The sequence below is a fragment of the Leptonychotes weddellii genome, chromosome 13 (assembly GCF_054177405.1).
Source record: "Leptonychotes weddellii isolate Sample4059 chromosome 13, ASM5417740v2, whole genome shotgun sequence".
Classification (NCBI taxonomy): Eukaryota; Metazoa; Chordata; class Mammalia; order Carnivora; family Phocidae; genus Leptonychotes; species Leptonychotes weddellii.
The window spans coordinates 22795971-22811669 of record NC_138381.1 but is presented as its reverse complement, the minus strand read 5'-3'; the positions used below and the strand labels follow the sequence as shown (position 1 = coordinate 22811669).

General features: G+C 38.6%; 1 protein-coding gene across 1 annotated transcript in view; it reads right to left on the bottom strand.

The window, feature by feature from the left end:
• DYM (dymeclin) overlaps window positions 1-15699 on the bottom strand; it is a 286329-nt gene that overhangs the window by 82838 nt on the left and 187792 nt on the right. The window lies entirely within an intron of this gene.

The following is a 15699-nucleotide window of genomic DNA, read 5'->3' as shown; positions in this document are numbered from 1 at the left end:
GTTTAAGAAAATTTGACAAAACACGTTCTCAATTGTGACAAAGAAAATATCAAATAACCACAGAAGACCATGATTTCACAAACAGTAACTGAGGGCCCACATCGTGATGGGCAGCATTGACCGAAGCACTGAGAACAGGTAATGAGGATATAAAATTAGATGCAGTCCTTGACCTTTATTTCACCTTGGGAGTTATAAATCCTGTCTAATTTTGCAAGGCAGAAATTTCTCAAAAACACTTCTCTCAAGATACGTAAGGAATTTTACATAAAAACCTAACTTAGTATTTTCACTTGGAAATCATATCACGAATATAATTGAGGGATGCTGAACCTCAATCTAGACACCAAAAACCATTTTCATGGACTCAAATCAGGAGCAATTACTCTGTATCTTAAAGACTTCCCAGTTCTACGGAAACTTGGCCAGAGCTCCAGAAGAGGAGTACTGCCATAATAGTTAACAGCCCAGGCTTGGGGTCAACCTGACTGGCCTTGGATTCCCTGGCTCTACTACGTACTGCTCATGTGACCTTGGGCAAGATTCTAAACCTGGACTTCTTTATCAGCACAACTGTTACAGTCGAGTGGCAACAAGACAGTGAATATAAAACACCCACCCCAACACCTAACACGCAGTAGCAGTTACTAGCTGTAGCTCTTACTAGTAAAAGCAATAGTAATAATGAATGAAAGTTTCCTATTAGATACAGATGTGCTTCCGTGGTATACGAACTCTATCGGGCACTAAGACAAACAACTGTACTTCTGACTTACGCTTTCATGTCTATTTAAAGAGAGGTGCCTCCATGATGTTGAAATTTGAATTCTAGAACATTTGAGTGCGTTGCAGTGAAATGTACTGAGCTAACTGTGAATCTGAGATCTTTAAGAACCTAAATGCCACTGTTATATTAAATGGCTAATTCCTTTAGGAAATGCTGTGATCAAAAATATTTCAAGTCTAATGCTGAAATATAGGTGACCCCTGATTGAAGACAGTTTGATTTGAAACCCACTGCATTATAAGTATATTCCACATAATGTTCCAAAGTTGTATTTATGGTTGTCTAAGGACTGGGATCAATGCCTACATTTTGCCCAAACTGCCAAAGCTCACAATTCAGTCAAGGTCAGTAGCAATGAGGGTGACTCGGTCTTCTGCTACAATTAGAGCAACAGATCACTGAAAAAGTTGCCATGGAAACTGCCTATCGCCCAGCAATTACCATTCAAAAACTTTGGGAGGCAATTCTGTATTAAATTTGCAATTTATTTCTTGCGGCAGAAACAAATTTTAAAAGCAGTTTGAAGGTCCTCAGAGTAATGAAGAATGCTTACTACAAGAAGAGTTACTAAAATAAGATGTCTTTAGTCTGTCATTGGACATACATTTTCAAAAAGCCTCAAAGGTACCCAAAAGTATATAGAAACTCAGTTTTGATCTTACTATTGTCTGTGATATAAGGTCATAAAATACAAATTGTTCACTCACTTTAATCTATTTTCGGGGAATGGAACTTAACCTGTGACACTGACATGGATCTGACTTACAATGGCTCACCTCAGGATCAGGCTTAGCAATCAAAGAAGCCGTGGGTTGGGGCAGCCTCCATTTTGCTCTATAGTGCTGACTTCTTTGTAAAAGAAAGATGCCTAATTTTATTCTCTGGATAGTTTTTCCTGGAAAACAGTTTGGGGAAACAACTATCGATATGTAAAAGATAAAATCAAAATAGTATGGGAAAAACCCTAATGTAGCATAAAGGAAATCCTTTTTTAGAAGCAAAGAAAAAGTTGATACTCATATAGAAAGAGAAAAAGGCTATTAAAAGGAGTCTCTTCAGTCAAAATCTACTTGGCAAGAAGGAAGGTGATTCCCCCTTTTCTTATCTCCTGTTCTACTTCTTTAGTCTATTTGTATCAATTGGGAATAAGGAAATGATTTTGTTATCAGGAAGGTATGAAATGCAAGCAAAAGACATTTTAGGGTAATGAGAACAGTGTAACAAGAAAACTTTCAAGCACAAGTCTTAGTATCAGTGGTAACAAAACTCAAACTCACTAGGTGGCATTTCTCTTAAAAGCACAGTGACAGTACCAGGAAGTAATATAAAGATGTAGCTTTCCTACAGTTTATAAACCATTCAGCGGCAATTTAGTGACAATCCTCCTCAGCCAGCTGTTTCTTTTTTTTTTTTTTTAGATTTTATTTATTTATTTGAGAGAGAGAATGAGACAGAGAGCATGAGAGGGGGGAGGGTCAGAGAGAGAGGCAGACTTCCTGCTGAGCAGGGAGCCCGACGTGGGACTCGATCCAGGGACTCCAGGATCATGACCTGAGCCGAAGGCGGTCGCTTAACCAACTGAGCCACCCAGGTGCCCCAGCCAGCTGTTTCTAAGTAGGAGACAGGCAGTTTCAGTCCCAAGTCAGAGATGCCGTCAGACACGCACCAGCACAAGTGGGATGGGCTGTGCGTGCCAGCTCACCACGTGCGCATCCGTCACGGGCCCCGGCTGCAACACAAAGCCTTTGGTACTGGACGCCATTCGCTTCACTTCCGCAAGGACGCGACTGTGCACAGCAGCAATTCCACAACAATCTCTACCTCATTTCATCAATAAAGCCAACGTTCACTCGAAATTTTCCTGAATATCATCATTTGGTTTTACCACGAGATCACACCAGGAGCTAGGTGAACAAGAACTCTCAAATACCCAAAGAACTGGAAAATGGCAGTGTAAATCAATTTTAGCAACTTAGTTATACTTTTTAAAATAAAAGTGCCTCTCCAAGCAAAATTTTTAGGAAGCACTTTTTCTCCCTGTAGATGTCTGATTTATACTGAGGAAACATGTTATGATATTATTTGAACTAATTTACTGGTTTTTATTTATTCAACAGTCACTGTTAACTCTAACTCCTTGGTGTGCCAACAAGCCAAACAGACAAATGATGATAACCTTCTTAAAGACCTCAACTTCATGTCAATTAAAATCTGAGGAAATCAGATGGGGAATCAAACACGTTGAACAAAAAGAGTACAAAAATTTTAAGACAAAGGCACGGACGGAGATATTAACAATGAATTAACTGCATACACAAAATGCCAGTTACAAACTGCCTTTTATAAAAGCTCTCAAAACAGTTGCTGTCTGAATATTCCTTACCCTTCTAAGAGCTTTGGTAACAGCAAGGATACTGAACACCTGCCCAGGATTCTGTGCTCCTCTGTAATTTACTGGCCGTGGTAGGTCTGGTTCAATGTACTCCAGGCAGCTGGGAAGTTTTATTAACTCCTTCAGGTTACCAGGCTAATTAATGCAATTTAATCAATCCTCCCAGTAGCTACCCATTAGCCCACACAATATTCCCAGGTGAAATCTGTCATTCATTTAACAAATACCAATTGACGACTGTTATGAAAAGGTGCCCGACTAAGGAACAGTACTGAAGCAGGGCCCAACGATGTAACCCCTGCCTGTACAGAGTTTCCAGTCCAGTGGGAGAGCTGTGAATTGTGGGAAACACAATGAAGGCAAAGAAAAGGAAGAAACAAGAGTATAAACAAATGCAACTTAGACTGGAGACCCCGTAAAGCAGCACAGGAAGGGTCCCATTTAAGACTTCACATCAGAATGCTTTCGGGAGTTGCAGTCAGTGTTCGTAGAGATTGCCGATTAAATTAAAATACCAGAAGTAGGAGAAAACACCTAATTGTGGAATGTGTAATTTTTTTTTTTTAGCAGTTTTAGCCAATCTCTCTTGAATTACCAACAATCAGACTAAGGTTGATGGCATGAGGGTGCTGATGAGTCTGTTACTTTCCAGGCTAAGACAGAGAATAACGCATTAAACTCAGTTTTGAAAATGATCCCAAATATTTATTGCAAGTGAGTGTTTGGCTTCCTGTTATTTTTTCCCCTAAACTTTAGTTTTAATTTTATCAAAGTAACAAATGAGCCTAGTTTAAAAGTCAAGACTACTACTAGATTTGAAACAAAAGCAGTCTGCAGCCGCCTTCTGCCTCCCTCTAACCAACCCCATAGAGGCAAGGATTTTTGAGCCATTTTATCCATTTTCTCTGACATTTGGATTCTTAATTCTGAAAGAGTATGTGCTGGTATCTCTCAATTTTTAATTTTAAATTATCTATTGACTTCTTACCCTTGAAAACTGAGGTTTTTCCTCTTCTAAATTAATTTTAAAATCAGCTTAAATTTTTCTAGTTTACCAAACTATTGAAAATACCCATTTTGGGGATGCCTGAGTGGCTCAGCCAGTTAAGCGGCTGCCTTCGGCTCAGGTCATGATCCCAGGGTTCTGGGATCGAGTCCTGCATCGGGCTCCTTGCTACTCGGGGAGCCTGCTTGTCCTTCTGCCTGCCACTCCCCCTGCTTGTGCTTGCTCTCTCTCCCTCTCTCTGACAAATAAAATCTTAAAAGAAAATACCCATTTTTTAAACCACCACATAAAAAGGAGACAACTAAAAAGAAATAGATGTCCTTCTAAAATGCTGAAAGAATCGAGAGGCACCTGGGTGGCTCAGTCGGTTAAGCAGCCAACTCTTGATTTTGGCTCAGGTCATGATCTCAGGGTCCTGGGATCGAGCCCCACGTCGGGCTCCATGCTCAGCATGGAGTCTGCTTGTCCCTCTCCCTTTGCTCCTTCCCCTGATCTTTCGCACGCTCTCTCTCTCTCAAACAGATAAATAAAATCTTTAAAAAAATAAATAAATAAAATGCTGAAAGAATTGAAAGCAAGATTTAACTGGGAATCTGAGAAAAAGATTTTGCCTCAAATGTTACAACCCTGCTTTGAGACAACAGCAGCTAACCAAAGGGCCTTGTATCTGAATGTCTTATCTGCAAAATGAGGGACGGGAACAACAGTTTCTCATGCTCTTGGTATTAGAGTTGAATCTGAGACTGAGACGCGAAGCATTTTCCAGAACACCTTCTAAATTCAGTTAGGCCTCTCCTAACTGTACCCCATGGTCACTCCCTTTGACGGACATATTTCTTTTGTAACTCTCAGAATATAACGAATCCTAGGTGGTTGTTTTATTCCTTTTCTTTTTTCACTTTTGTTTTCTCCTCTTTTCTAAGCGTCTGACATTCCCAACAGGCACAGAAGTGATCCTGCTGGCTTTCTCTCTTGCTCCTGTGCAATTAGATTTAATTTGTGTGCCTTTATAACTTTGTACTTACGCCCACGGGCTTTCGAACAATGGGCACCCATTCAATAAATCCAAGAAATAAATGACTTGATGATTGTAAGTGCTTTGAACTCAATGGACAGAAGGCTCTACATAAGTAATATAATAGTAAGGACACAAAAATGTAAGATTGAAAAAAAAAAAAACAATCTAAAGCTTTTTTGGAAGCCTAACACACACACACGCACACACACACACACACACACACACACACACCCTCTCTCTCCAACATCCTTTGTTACACAGCATGCATTTTCCTCATTTGTACTCAGTTCTTAAAATCTCTTCCTCTGTATTTTTTTTTTTTTAAGATTTTATTTATTTGCGAGAGAGACAATGAGAGACAGAGAGCATGAGAGGGAGGAGGGTCAGAGGGAGAAGGAGACTCCCTGCTGAGCAGGGAGCCCGATGTGGGACTCGATCCCGGGACTCCAGGATCATGACCTGAGCCGAAGGCAGTCGCTTAACCAACTGAGCCACCCAGGCGCCCCATCTTCCTCTGTATTTTTAGAGACGAAATAACAAATATTTGTAAAGCAAAAATGCTTTAAGGAGTATTTCCTTTGAACCATGGATGTGATGGTGACTGCGAAGCTTACTATCTGATGTTAGAGATGCTTAAATATGTCCTAAAATCTTATGGAAGTAATCCCAGGGCTATGATGGGGCTCTCTGGAGCTTCCTATAATTGGAGTTGTATAAACACACTTTTGATTTTAGTTCTTTCCACTTGGTTTACTAAGCATAACTTAATTTAAAATCTGACATACAGACTTAAATTAATCAGGATATTCAGCTACTATGAAGTTTATTATAATAAATTATTAAAGTAATAAGATAAAACTTGAATTTTAAACAAGCTTAACTCTTACCATCCATCCACATAAGAACTTCATAAAGTTGGGTATGTTAAGAAATAGAAACAGGGTACCATATTCTAAGGTAAGAAAGGCTGAACAGGAGATTGAGAATAATTAGTTTTATATTATCTTTCTGTCCTAGACTTCAAATTTAAAAATCTAATCTCTAAAAGAATCTTCTCATGATTCATCTAGCTACCTGTCAGCTTATACTATTCAAAATAATTCCCATTTTTACATGCCCAGATACCATCTGTTTTGTCAAATCCAGTAGATATGTTTCAACCTTCATGTCATGCTCAACCCATAGTTGGCTCACCATTTCTTCCTAAGACACACCTACCTGGCACCATGCACGTGGCATTTCCCTGATACCCCGTGTTACAAGCATTTCCTCTTCTATCCAACTTCTGAAGGCTGGAGGCCCCTGAGAGCTCTGGACTGATCCCTCTGTCCTTCTCACACCACTTTCTCTCTCACTGTGCTCTCATCAATTGCTATGACTCTGAATATCTTATTCGGGTGGACATCACCTGTATTCCCCCTCCAGTGGAGACTTCTTGGGAGTTCTGAGCCACTGTACTGTCATCTCTCACCAGGCTGATTTAACTGGCCCCAGTCTCAACTCTGACCTCTTTAGAAAGAATCACTAGTCTAAAACACTTTTTCAAAGGTACATCAGACCAGTTACTCCACTGTTCAAAACCCTTCAACGACTTTATGCCAACTCCTTACAATGAACAGCCCGCCCGCCAGTCCTGACATAGCCTGATAATGACCTATGCCTCCAATCTTACGTAATGCTACTCTCCAAGACATTCTGGCTTGCTTACATTTTGCTGAATAAATAGAACTCTGTCCTCCCGCAGGGCCTTTGAACATGCCGTTTAAAACACTCTACCCCCGGGCGCCTGGGTGGCTCAGTCGTTGAGAGTCTGCCTTCGGCTCAGGTCATGATCCCAGGGTCCTGGGATCGAGTCCCGCATCGGGCTCCCTGCTCGGCGGGAGGCCTGCTTCTCCCTCTCCCATTCCCCCTGCTTGTGTTACTGCTCTCGCTGTCTCTCTCTCTGTCAAAATAAATGGATAAAATCTAAAAAAACAAACAAACAAACAAAAAAACACACACTCTACCCCCACTCTTATTCTGGCTCTTACTCATCTACCAGGTCTCAGTTAAATTCTCACAAAGCAAATACTCCACCTCCCCAACACCCCAAATTTAAATTAAGACTCTCAAAATTCTCTTGCATTATGTTGCAGTTATTTTCCCTAACCCTACTTATAATGTATTTATTTGCTTGCTAAATGACTGTTTTTTTCCCCTCCACCAGCTCCTGAGGCGGGGCAAGGTCCATTCCTGTTCATTCATCACTGTATACTCAATGTCTGGAGAAAAACATGACATAAATAAGATCATGTATTTTGGATGGATGATGCCCTCCTTGAATATATGCTGTTTCACTTTTGTATTTACTGTATTTAATCCTATGTAAAAACTAATAATAAAGTCATTGATAACAGGACTGTTGTGCTTATTTTCAGATATGGAAATTGAAACTTAAAAAAATTAAGTAATTTCCTTCTATCACATAGCTACTATAAGACAGAGTAGAATTCAAACTCAGGTATCTCTGAGGCCAGAGTCTTGACAAATCTTATTTCTTTTCTTTTACATATCAGTAAGTGTCTCCAAAAGATAAAAATTTTTCTTCAAGGGGCACCCGCGTGGCTCAGTCAGTTAAGCATCTGACTCTTGATTTCGGCTCAGGTCACGATCTCAGGATCCTGAGATCAAGCCCTGTGTTAGGCTCCGTGCTCAGCGGGGAGTCTACTTAAGATTCTCTCTCTCCCTCTCCCTCTGCCCCTCCCCTCCCCCACACGCAGGCACTCTCTAATAAATACATCTTTAAAAAATATAACCATAATGCCACCCTCACACATAAAAAAGTTAATAGTCATCTCTGAAAATTATCAAATACCCAATCTAATCTAATTAGGTAAAAAAAGGGGGGGTTGTTCTTTTTTTAAAAAAACAGAATGAGGATACAAATAAAATTTTTATAGTGCAAGTGGTCTTTATTAAAGTGTGTTTCTCTCTCTCCGTTTTCATTGCAATTTATTAGTGGAATAAACCACGTTATTTGTCCCATACAGTTTCTTGTAATCTGGATTTTGGTGGTGGCAGTTAAGGGTTCTCTGTTCTGGATATTTCCGGTAAATCAGCAGCTGAATCTAAAGGCTTGATCATATTAGGTTTGATTCTTTTTTTCTTTTAAAGCAAAACTACTTCATAAATGGTGGTGTGTTCTCCATCAGAAGGCACATGATGTCTGGTTGGTTGTTTTTGCAAGTTTAGCAGCCACTCATGCTCAATGTTTAGATGCATTAATTTATTAAGGTTTGCAAAATGGTCATATTCTAATTCTAACTTCTCCCAAAGAGGAACTTTCCCTTATCTATTGTTTTCTTACCATCTTATATAAAAGGCAGGATAAATTCTTTGATCCTTTTAGTGGAAATCTGGTTGCTAAGGATGCTCAATGCTATATGACTGGGTTGGTCACTGTTTCCATAAGTTCAAAGGACAGAAGTAGAATGACTAGACATAGCTCGAGATATTAAACAAACAAAAATATGAGTCCATATAAATACTTCCTATTCAAGCTAAGATCAAAGGGGTTTTACTCAATCTCTTCTATTTTACATCTGCATATACTGTTCCTGTGCCAAGAATCCAGATTCCCAAGGCAATGGGGGAAGCAAAATTAGAATACCGCACAATTATTTATTTGCTTTATCTCACATTACACACACGTTTCTTGAAATAACAATACCAAGGTTTTTACATAAATATGATTAGCAAAAAGTTTAATTTTTTTTCAATTGTGTTTTTAAGGTATAGCCTACTAGGTATGAAGAGTCGCTTGGTTGGTTGGTTATGCCACCAACTGGATATATATTTAGGTTTATTTATTCCAATGTATTTCAGTGTTAGAGGTTGCTCTTTTCAATTTCCTTTTATAATCATGCTATATGTATAATCACTAATATTCAACTTAACTCTATCGGAGGCACTTTTGTCAATTTAAGAACTACCTATGTAGTTCTTAAGTTAAATCTAAAGAACAGGATTATTCAGAAGCTCGTTTTATCCCTATTGCTTTCCTTCACTCTTATAGGTAGGTGTTCAAAGAGACTTTTTTTTTTATAGTTTATCTTCCTTTTTTTTTTTTAAAAACTCTACCCCAACGTGGGGCTTGAACTCACGGCCCCAAGATCAAGAGTCACATGCTCTACTGACCGAACCAGCCAGGCACCCCCACTGTTTTTTTCAAATATAAACAGATACAAATGGACATCAACAACCTATCCTGAGGATGATTATGTGGTGGCACACAGTTTCATATAGAAATATTTCTCATTCATTTTTACAGCTGCATAGTACGTTATTGTGTGAATGCACCGAAGGTTATTCAACCAGTTCTTGTTGATGGAGCTTTAAAGATCAGTTTGGTTGGTTTCAGTATTCTCATATAATTTTATATTATATTCATATGTATCTAAGTCTTTTCAATAAATAGACTTTTGATATGTGTCTATTTTGTTTGCTTTCTTTTTATATTTTGTTTTTTAAGCATATTTTTTGGTATTTAGGAAGTTTGTATTTTTATTCTAATGGTAATCTTTATATGAGTAACTTTATATAATTTCTCTTATTTTTTGTCATTTCCTATTGGTTCACTACTATAAGCAATACTGAAATTAGCTAATTAATTTCTTTTACTTCCTACTTCTCTCCCAGGATCTGACCTGAAATAATATCCTTTAACTCCCAGTTAACTATAATCAGCAAGCTTATTCTACTTTTCACATTTCTCCCCATTTTCCTCTCCATATTTTAAGAGTTGTATCCCCATTGTTAGAAATTCAGCCTTTACTTACTATACTTGCTCCTTTAGGTGTATTATTTAGTGTTCTACTAATAAAAATGTAGATAATGCTCACCACCAGCCTTTGTGACTGTCCAATCATCGTGGTTGTCTAAAGCTCTTTCTCTATTACAAAGGTTGGCAAACTTTGAACCATGGCCAAATCGTGTTTGTGGCCAATTTTAATACGACCTTTTGAGCTAAGAATGGTTTTTACATTTTTAAAGGGCATACACCAGTAAAAACAAAAACTAAATACTCCATACAAAGATAGGCAACAGAGACTAGCATGTGTCCTACAAAGTCTAAAACATTTACTCTCTGGCTCTTTATCACAAACCTTTGCTGACCACCACTCAGAGAGAGTAGTGGGAGATGGTCCTTATTAGGAAGGATACAATATTTTGAGTTCCTAGATTTAGTAAGATTGTCTATGTCTGTTATACTTGGAAGTCAGCTTGGTGGGATATAAAACCCCTGGCTCATATGTGCTTTCTTTGAGTATCTTCAATATGTAATTCCATCTTCTTCTGGCCTAAAACACTGCTGTCAAAAAGTCTGTTGATAGTTTGATTTTCTTCCCTTTAAGGTGCCCTGGTCTTTCTGCCTGGCTATCCCTTGATTGCTTTCTCTTTATCTCTGTGTTGGTATTGGTTGTCCAAAGCATAGAGTATGCTCTTTCCACATGCAGTTTTGAGTCTTTTTTCTTCTTCTTAATTTTAGGAAAGTTTTCTTGAAGTATAGCTTTTAGTATTTTTCCTCTTTTTTTAGGGATTCCTATTTTATAGTTGTTGGATCTTTGCCTATATTCTTTAGTCAATGTCTCTCAAAGCCTTTTTCTTTCATTCCTTTTTGCTTTCAAGTTTTTCATCTTTTCACATTCTATTACTCTTAAGGCATTATATTTATTTACTTAGTAAATACTTGGGTATAGTTGACATTTCTAAAATGATTATTTTATTTAGAAAAAAATTATCCCTTTTTTAATAATTCTGATTTATGTTTTTCTGTTTTACCTTTTTTTTTTTAAGTAAGCTCTACACCCAACGTGGGGCTCGAACTCACGACCCCGAGATCAAGAGCCACACACTCCACTGACTGAGCCAGCTCGGCGCCTCTGTTTTATCTTGTGTCATTTTCTTAGTTTCTTTTAGTTATTCTGAAAAGTTATTTAATAGTTTTCATCTATTTTATGGGTACATCACATGCTTTCATTATCAGTACAGATATTCTTGTTCTCCTTATTCTGTTTTATCTTCTACCTTTGCACTGGATTTGACTGACATTTCTCTTTTGCTCATTTCTAATGAAGTTAGTTTTTTTTTTTTAAAGATTTTATTTATTCAAGAGAGAGAGAGAGAGAGCATGCATGAGCATGGAGGAGGGGCAGAGGGAGAAGTCGACTCCCTGTTGAGCAGGGAGCCCAGTGTGGGGCTTGATCCCAGGACCAGGATCATGCATGACCTGAGCCAAAGGCAGACGCTGAACTGACTGAGCTACCCAGGCGCCCCCAAAGTTGGTTTTCTTAACACTTTAGGAGGGAGGAGTGGGTCAAGGTAGCACTTTCTAGTCTCAGGACTCGAGAGCTACCTTTTCTTTGTTTCTGTGAAGTGTTTATAAATATACCCATGCCCTTTTTGGGATCTCCTGGTTCTCTTCTCCAACCCTACATTTATCTGAACTTTTTCTTTGCTTAGTGTCCCTGACCACCTCTGTGGGCTGTATTTCTAATAGCTTCACCTCAGTGTGGGGCTTGGTCCTAGAAGAAAGCTACAGCTGTTTAGTTTTAAAAGTTCATAGGGCCCACAGTCTAGAACTCCTTCAGATCTTACAGCAGATGCCTTACACTCAACCATGAATTAGAGAATGCAAAAACCCCTAACAGTTTCAGTTGCTTTTCTCAAACTGGTCTTTCCAGTGAGTCCCTTCTGGCTGTCCTCCTGTTCTCAGATCTCTCAGACATCTCTTTGGGTTCTTCTGGTTCCTCCCACACACACTACAGGGATCTGGTAGCTCTCGGTAGTCTGTACCCACTCTCTTGTATGCGTTCCAACAGTCCTATACAAATCCCTTTCTATCTACCCAGTGTATCCTCATGGAAATAATGGAACCAGAGAATGCTAATGTTAAGGAAATCACACTAAAATATCTACTTCAAGACAGATTTTTTTTTTAAAGATTTATTTATTTATTTTAGAGAGTGAGAGACTGCGTGCGTGTAAGAGCAGAGGAGGGGGAGAGAGAGAATCTCAAGCAGACACCCCGCTGAGCACAGAGCCCAACAAAGGGCTCAATCTCAGGACCCCTGAGATCACAAGCCAAGCTAAAACCAAGAGTTGGTTGCTCAACTGACCGAGCCACCCCAGCCTCCCCTACTTCAAGATATATTTTAAAGGCAAAGAAATCAAGGGTCAGGATGGTGAAATAAGTTGCCCAAGCTCATAGTGAATTAAAGGTAAAAAACACAGAGTGCAGGTCTTCTAATTCCTAGGTTATTGCTCTATCTAAAACTTTTCTGGATTACTCTTCAATCAGCAGTGGTTTAAGATGATTATCAATATGATCCAGATCATCTCCTTCCCAGCCACAATTTTTTTTTTTTAAAGATTTTATTTATTCGAGAGAGAGGCTCCTGCCTCAAGCCCTCTGTACTCCCTGTTCCATCTTGCTAGAACATGTCTTCTGCATAGCCACATTACTTGTCTTTGCTCAAATGTTACCTTGTCTTTTTTAAGATCTTATTTATTTATTTTACGGAGAGAGAGAAGAAGGGAGAGAGAGAACAAGTAGGGGGAGCAGCAGAGGGAGAGGGAGAAGCAGGCTCCCCACTGAGCAGGGAGCCTGATGTGGGGCTCCCCGCTGGGAAGGTTCCCGGGATCACGACCCGAGCCGAAGGCAGATGCTTACCAACTGAGTCATCCAGGCGCCCCAAATGTTACCTTCTCAATGAGGCAAGCACTTCACTGTCCACCCATTTACACTACTAACTTCCCATTGCCAGCACTCTTCATCCCTTCATCCTGCTTCATTTTCCCATGGGACCTTCTAACATTTCATTCATTCATTCACCTGTGCTGGCAGTCATTATACATCTCTCTTCATTAGAACACAGGCTTCACGAGGGCAGAGATTTTTTATCTTTCCTGATATCTTCACAGGGCAGAGAGAAGTACCTAAAAAAAGTAGTAGCTAACAACATGTGCGATGAAAGAATAATGAATTTCAAGAACCATATGGAGTTTGTTTATGCATGCATTACTCTTTTGTAACTGTTACTACTAACTGTTAACCTGGGGAATATTAGTAATGATATGATGGAGCATTCACAATGGGTATGGGAAATTTAGTACTTGGAACTGGTTAATGAGCAGAAGCACTACTCATAATGAAACAGAAGTTACTCTTACTCTTATCTGAATTAATGACCAGTATGAAACAACTTCATAAGAGAAATGGTCCTTAATTATTAAAGGCTCAGTACCTTTTAGCCTTAGAATATGACCCTAAAAAGGATGTCATTAATTCAATCACTAAAACGGTCAGCTGGCATTGCACATTCCAGGAAAAAAGATATGTTTGAGAACAACACAATACTCCCCTCATGACCTCGATCAAAATGCAAACTTGAGGTCACAGGAGATACCAAGTGAAAGATTACAGGGGCCTCACATGCGTGAAAATAATTAACCATGTCCCATTGAATATTAAACAAACATGCTAAGTAATTTCATTTCCCTGGTGCCAAGTACATCTAAGGACTGAATTTAGTTCTTATAGGTCAACTTTCCAAAAATAACTACTTTGCAGTATTACCAAATGAAGAAAACCAACACATTCCAATCATGAAAAAGCCTCTAACAACGGTCAAAGCCCAAATTAACTTGCCTTTCTACTTCCCTACAGGTACCATTTCTCATGACTGAGATCTCCAAATTCACATCTCAAAAACTCAAGTAATCCATGAATAAATTAATAAATAATTTAGGCTCAACTCTCTCTGGTGTTAATGGAATCTTCTAATAGCTGAAGTCTAGATAAACTCTGACACTTTCATGTCCGTCCTTCCATTTGTAAGGTGATCCTCAAATGTTCCTGTGAGGATTCTTAAGAATTTACCAGAAATCCATGAAATTTCTAGAAAAACAGGCAGAGCTGAATTCTCAAATATAATTTGTTTCCATAAATTTAATCAACTAAGGAAAGAGTTGAATTTCCACTCATACAATGAGCAAGATTACTGGTTTTTTGGGGTCTTATTTAGAGAAACAAAAATAAAGTGCCATTTATAAAACATTTGCAGCTTTGACTATAATCAACTGTAATAATAAGATACCAGCTCAAAAAAATTCTTTTCATTTAAACCTCTTTTGTAATACTGCTTTTTAATAACCCTCATAATAGCCGAATTAAAGGACCCCAACAGAAATCATTCATCCCACATAAAACAAACATTGCCTTTTCTTCTTAGCTTTGTTTTACAAGCTACATTATTTCCAGATGACGCTTGAGGGGACTATGGTTTCAAGAATTAGATGCTTAAATAGACAGCTGCTTTCTATTTGCCATGTAAATCAAAGATATATCAAAGAAAATTCCAAATAGTAGACTTCTTTTCTTCCTATTCGGAACTACCAATTCAGGCAGAAAGGAGAAGTAGAGAAAAACAATAAAAATCTGAGCAAACGGAAAATTAAAATTAGGATTTCTTAAATAGATAAAAGAAAATTTGGAGACTGCCAGCAAAAGGTATTTTCATATAAGCTCTGCACAGCAGCAGGTGAGAATTTTTTCAGTACAACGGGAAGGGGAAAACACCGTGATCACTGATTTTTTCCAAATCTATCACACAGGGCTACTGAACTTAATATGCATGGGTTTTCTGTACTCTTTATACTTTGCTTAGAAAGTTAATTAATCATTGCCAGATTTCAATGCAAACGCATCGCATTTCCTTTTATAAGCCAGAGGAAAGAACATAGGAGTTATTTAAGTACTTTTGATGATAATTTTTCTTAAAAAATCCTTAAAAAGAATATTCTACCATACTCCTTAAGAACAAGACAGGAATAAAGAAATGGCAATAATCTTTCCCTCAATGGAGTTGTGCTTTTTAAGAATGAAGATTTTTTTTTTTTAAACAAGAGGGGAGTCCTCCAACTAAATATTGTCCTTAGAATCCTAAGAACATTTCTGAAACTTGCAGTTCAGAAGTGTATCCAAAGCCAAGTTATAATACAACCAAGAAAACCAGTCTGATTATGTTAAAGTCAGGCCCAGTTTATAATTAAAGTGGTGGTGGCAGGGGAGGTTGCTCACTTGCTAGAGGCTTTATTTATTTGAATTTTAAAATCAATTGTACTTAGGAAGAAACTTCCTAGGACCTAATCAGTGTGAGGCTTAAGACCTATATGAGATCAAAACAGTTGTTTCTTTCTTTTCTTTTTTCTAAGATTTTATTTATTTATTTGCCAGAGAGAGAGCACAAGCAGGGGGAGCAGCAGAGGGAGAGGGAGAAGTAGGCTCTCCGCTGAGGCAGAGCCTGATGTGGGGCTCGATCCCAGGACCCTGGGATCATGACCTGAGCCAAAGGCAGACGCTTAACTGAGCCACCCAGGCGCCCCAAAGTAATTGTTTCTTTTAGAGATGTTCACCAACCTTATTTAGAAGACTTGGCTTTCTATTTTTTTTTTTT